We start from the raw sequence: 6,000 nt of genomic DNA on the forward strand, positions 1-6,000 counted from the left end.
CTTGTGTGTACAGGAACTTACTCATGACAATAAATCAATGTGATGTTGTAAATGTATATTTCATTGACCTTGTGTGTACAGGAACTTACTCATGACAATAAATCAATGTGATGTTGTAAATGTATATTTCATTGACCTTGTGTGTACAGGAACTTACTCATGACAATAAATCAATGTGATGTTGTAAATGTATATTTCATTCTCCTTGTGTGTACAGGAACTTACTCATGACAATAAATCAATGTGATGTTGTAAATGTATATTTCATTGACCTTGTGTGTACAGGAACTTACTCATGACAATAAATCAATGTGATGTTGTAAATGTATATTTCATTGACCTTGTGTGTACAGGAACTTACTCATGACAATAAATCAATGTGATGTTGTAAATGTATATTTCATTCGCCTTGTGTGTACAGGAACTTACTCATGACAATAAATCAATGTGATGTTGTAAATGTATATTTTATTGATCTTGTGTGTACAGGAACTTACTCATGACAATAAATCAATGTGATGTTGTAAATGTATATTTCATTCGCCTTGTGTGTACAGGAACTTACTCATGACAATAAATCAATGTGATGTTGTAAATGTATATTTCATTCTCCTTGTGTGTACAGGAACTTACTCATGACAATAAATCAATGTGATGTTGTAAATGTATATTTCATTCACCTTGTGTGTACAGGAACTTACTCATGACAATAAATCAATGTGATGTTGTAAATGTATATTTCATTGACCTTGTGTGTACAGGAACTTACTCATGACAATAAATCAATGTGATGTTGTAAATGTATATTTCATTCACCTTGTGTGTACAGGAACTTACTCATGACAATAAATCAATGTGATGTTGTAAATGTATATTTTATTGACCTTGTGTGTACAGGAACTTACTCATGACAATAAATCAATGTGATGTTGTAAATGTATATTTCATTCACCTTGTGTGTACAGGAACTTACTCATGACAATAAATCAATGTGATGTTGTAAATGTATATTTCATTCACCTTGTGTGTACAGGAACTTACTCATGACAATAAATCAATGTGATGTTGTAAATGTATATTTCATTCACCTTGTGTGTACAGGAACTTACTCATGACAATAAATCAATGTGATGTTGTAAATGTATATTTTATTGACCTTGTGTGTACAGGAACTTACTCATGACAATAAATCAATGTGATGTTGTAAATGTATATTTCATTCACCTTGTGTGTACAGGAACTTACTCATGACAATAAATCAATGTGATGTTGTAAATGTATATTTCATTCGCCTTGTGTGTACAGGAACTTACTCATGACAATAAATCAATGTGATGTTGTAAATGTATATTTCATTCACCTTGTGTGTACAGGAACTTACTCATGACAATAAATCAATGTGATGTTGTAAATGTATATTTCATTCACCTTGTGTGTACAGGAACTTACTCATGACAATAAATCAATGTGATGTTGTAAATGTATATTTCATTCACCTTGTGTGTACAGGAACTTACTCATGACAATAAATCAATGTGATGTTGTAAATGTATATTTCATTGACCTTGTGTGTACAGGAACTTACTCATGACAATAAATCAATGTGATGTTGTAAATGTATATTTCATTGACCTTGTGTGTACAGGAACTTACTCATGACAATAAATCAATGTGATGTTGTAAATGTATATTTCATTCACCTTGTGTGTACAGGAACTTACTCATGACAATAAATCAATGTGATGTTGTAAATGTATATTTCATTGACCTTGTGTGTACAGGAACTTACTCATGACAATAAATCAATGTGATGTTGTAAATGTATATTTCATTCACCTTGTGTGTACAGGAACTTACTCATGACAATAAATCAATGTGATGTTGTAAATGTATATTTCATTCACCTTGTGTGTACAGGAACTTACTCATGACAATAAATCAATGTGATGTTGTAAATGTATATTTCATTCACCTTGTGTGTACAGGAACTTACTCATGACAATGAATCAATGTGATGTTGTAAATGTATATTTCATTCACCTTGTGTGTACAGGAACTTACTCATGACAATAAATCAATGTGATGTTGTAAATGTATATTTCATTGATCTTGTGTGTACAGGAACTTACTCATGACAATAAATCAATGTGATGTTGTAAATGTATATTTCATTCGCCTTGTGTGTACAGGAACTTACTCATGACAATGAATCAATGTGATGTTGTAAATGTATATTTCATTCACCTTGTGTGTACAGGAACTTACTCATGACAATAAATCAATGTGATGTTGTAAATGTATATTTCATTCACCTTGTGTGTACAGGAACTTACTCATGACAATAAATCAATGTGATGTTGTAAATGTATATTTCATTGACCTTGTGTGTACAGGAACTTACTCATGACAATAAATCAATGTGATGTTGTAAATGTATATTTCATTCACCTTGTGTGTACAGGAACTTACTCATGACAATAAATCAATGTGATGTTCTAAATGTATATTTCATTGACCTTGTGTGTACAGGAACTTACTCATGACAATAAATCAATGTGATGTTGTAAATGTATATTTCATTCACCTTGTGTGTACAGGAACTTACTCATGACAATAAATCAATGTGATGTTGTAAATGTATATTTCATTCACCTTGTGTGTACAGGAACTTACTCATGACAATAAATCAATGTGATGTTGTAAATGTATATTTCATTCACCTTGTGTGTACAGGAACTTACTCATGACAATAAATCAATGTGATGTTGTAAATGTATATTTCATTCACCTTGTGTGTACAGGAACTTACTCATGACAATAAATCAATGTGATGTTGTAAATGTATATTTCATTGACCTTGTGTGTACAGGAACTTACTCATGACAATAAATCAATGTGATGTTGTAAATGTATATTTCATTCACCTTGTGTGTACAGGAACTTACTCATGACAATAAATCAATGTGATGTTGTAAATGTATATTTCATTGACCTTGTGTGTACAGGAACTTACTCATGACAATAAATCAATGTGATGTTGTAAATGTATATTTCATTCACCTTGTGTGTACAGGAACTTACTCATGACAATAAATCAATGTGATGTTGTAAATGTATATTTCATTCACCTTGTGTGTACAGGAACTTACTCATGACAATAAATCAATGTGATGTTGTAAATGTATATTTCATTCACCTTGTGTGTACAGGAACTTACTCATGACAATAAATCAATGTGATGTTGTAAATGTATATTTCATTGACCTTGTGTGTACAGGAACTTACTCATGACAATAAATCAATGTGATGTTGTAAATGTATATTTCATTGACCTTGTGTGTACAGGAACTTACTCATGACAATAAATCAATGTGATGTTGTAAATGTATATTTCATTCACCTTGTGTGTACAGGAACTTACTCATGACAATAAATCAATGTGATGTTGTAAATGTATATTTCATTGACCTTGTGTGTACAGGAACTTACTCATGACAATAAATCAATGTGATGTTGTAAATGTATATTTCATTCACCTTGTGTGTACAGGAACTTACTCATGACAATAAATCAATGTGATGTTGTAAATGTATATTTCATTCACCTTGTGTGTACAGGAACTTACTCATGACAATAAATCAATGTGATGTTGTAAATGTATATTTCATTCACCTTGTGTGTACAGGAACTTACTCATGACAATAAATCAATGTGATGTTGTAAATGTATATTTCATTCACCTTGTGTGTACAGGAACTTACTCATGACAATAAATCAATGTGATGTTGTAAATGTATATTTCATTGACCTTGTGTGTACAGGAACTTACTCATGACAATAAATCAATGTGATGTTGTAAATGTATATTTCATTCACCTTGTGTGTACAGGAACTTACTCATGACAATAAATCAATGTGATGTTGTAAATGTATATTTTATTGACCTTGTGTGTACAGGAACTTACTCATGACAATAAATCAATGTGATGTTGTAAATGTATATTTCATTGACCTTGTGTGTACAGGAACTTACTCATGACAATAAATCAATGTGATGTTGTAAATGTATATTTCATTCACCTTGTGTGTACAGGAACTTACTCATGACAATAAATCAATGTGATGTTGTAAATGTATATTTCATTGACCTTGTGTGTACAGGAACTTACTCATGACAATAAATCAATGTGATGTTGTAAATGTATATTTTATTGACCTTGTGTGTACAGGAACTTACTCATGACAATAAATCAATGTGATGTTGTAAATGTATATTTTATTGACCTTGTGTGTACAGGAACTTACTCATGACAATAAATCAATGTGATGTTGTAAATGTATATTTCATTGACCTTGTGTGTACAGGAACTTACTCATGACAATAAATCAATGTGATGTTGTAAATGTATATTTCATTCGCCTTGTGTGTACAGGAACTTACTCATGACAATAAATCAATGTGATGTTGTAAATGTATATTTCATTCGCCTTGTGTGTACAGGAACTTACTCATGACAATAAATCAATGTGATGTTGTAAATGTATATTTTATTGACCTTGTGTGTACAGGAACTTACTCATGACAATAAATCAATGTGATGTTGTAAATGTATATTTTATTGACCTTGTGTGTACAGGAACTTACTCATGACAATAAATCAATGTGATGTTGTAAATGTATATTTCATTCGCCTTGTGTGTACAGGAACTTACTCATGACAATAAATCAATGTGATGTTGTAAATGTATATTTTATTGACCTTGTGTGTACAGGAACTTACTCATGACAATAAATCAATGTGATGTTGTAAATGTATATTTCATTCACCTTGTGTGTACAGGAACTTACTCATGACAATAAATCAATGTGATGTTGTAAATGTATATTTCATTGACCTTGTGTGTACAGGAACTTACTCATGACAATAAATCAATGTGATGTTGTAAATGTATATTTCATTGACCTTGTGTGTACAGGAACTTACTCATGACAATAAATCAATGTGATGTTGTAAATGTATATTTCATTGATCTTGTGTGTACAGGAACTTACTCATGACAATAAATCAATGTGATGTTGTAAATGTATATTTCATTCACCTTGTGTGTACAGGAACTTACTCATGACAATAAATCAATGTGATGTTGTAAATGTATATTTCATTCGCCTTGTGTGTACAGGAACTTACTCATGACAATAAATCAATGTGATGTTGTAAATGTATATTTCATTCACCTTGTTTGTACAGGAACTTACTCATGACAATAAATCAATGTGATGTTGTAAATGTATATTTCATTGACCTTGTGTGTACAGGAACTTACTCATGACAATAAATCAATGTGATGTTGTAAATGTATATTTCATTCACCTTGTTTGTACAGGAACTTACTCATGACAATAAATCAATGTGATGTTGTAAATGTATATTTCATTGATCTTGTGTGTACAGGAACTTACTCATGACAATAAATCAATGTGATGTTGTAAATGTATATTTCATTCACCTTGTGTGTACAGGAACTTACTCATGACAATAAATCAATGTGATGTTGTAAATGTATATTTCATTCACCTTGTTTGTACAGGAACTTACTCATGACAATAAATCAATGTGATGTTGTAAATGTATATTTCATTGATCTTGTGTGTACAAAACATACTCATGTGACGATAAATCAATGTGATGTTGTAAATGTATATTTCATTGATCTTGTGTGTACAAAACATACTCATGACAATAAATCAATGTGATGTTGTAAATGTATATTTCATTGACCTTGTGTGTACAAAACATACTCATGACAATAAATCAATGTGATGTTGTAAATGTATATTTCATTGATCTTGTGTGTACAGGAACTTACTCATGACAATAAATCAATGTGATGTTGTAAATGTATATTTCATTGATCTTGTGTGTACAGGAACTTACTCATGACAATAAATCAATGTGATGTTGTAAATGTATATTTCATTCACCTTGTGTGTACAGGAAC

The sequence above is a fragment of the Hemitrygon akajei genome, unplaced genomic scaffold, assembly GCF_048418815.1.
Source record: "Hemitrygon akajei unplaced genomic scaffold, sHemAka1.3 Scf000142, whole genome shotgun sequence".
Classification (NCBI taxonomy): Eukaryota; Metazoa; Chordata; class Chondrichthyes; order Myliobatiformes; family Dasyatidae; genus Hemitrygon; species Hemitrygon akajei.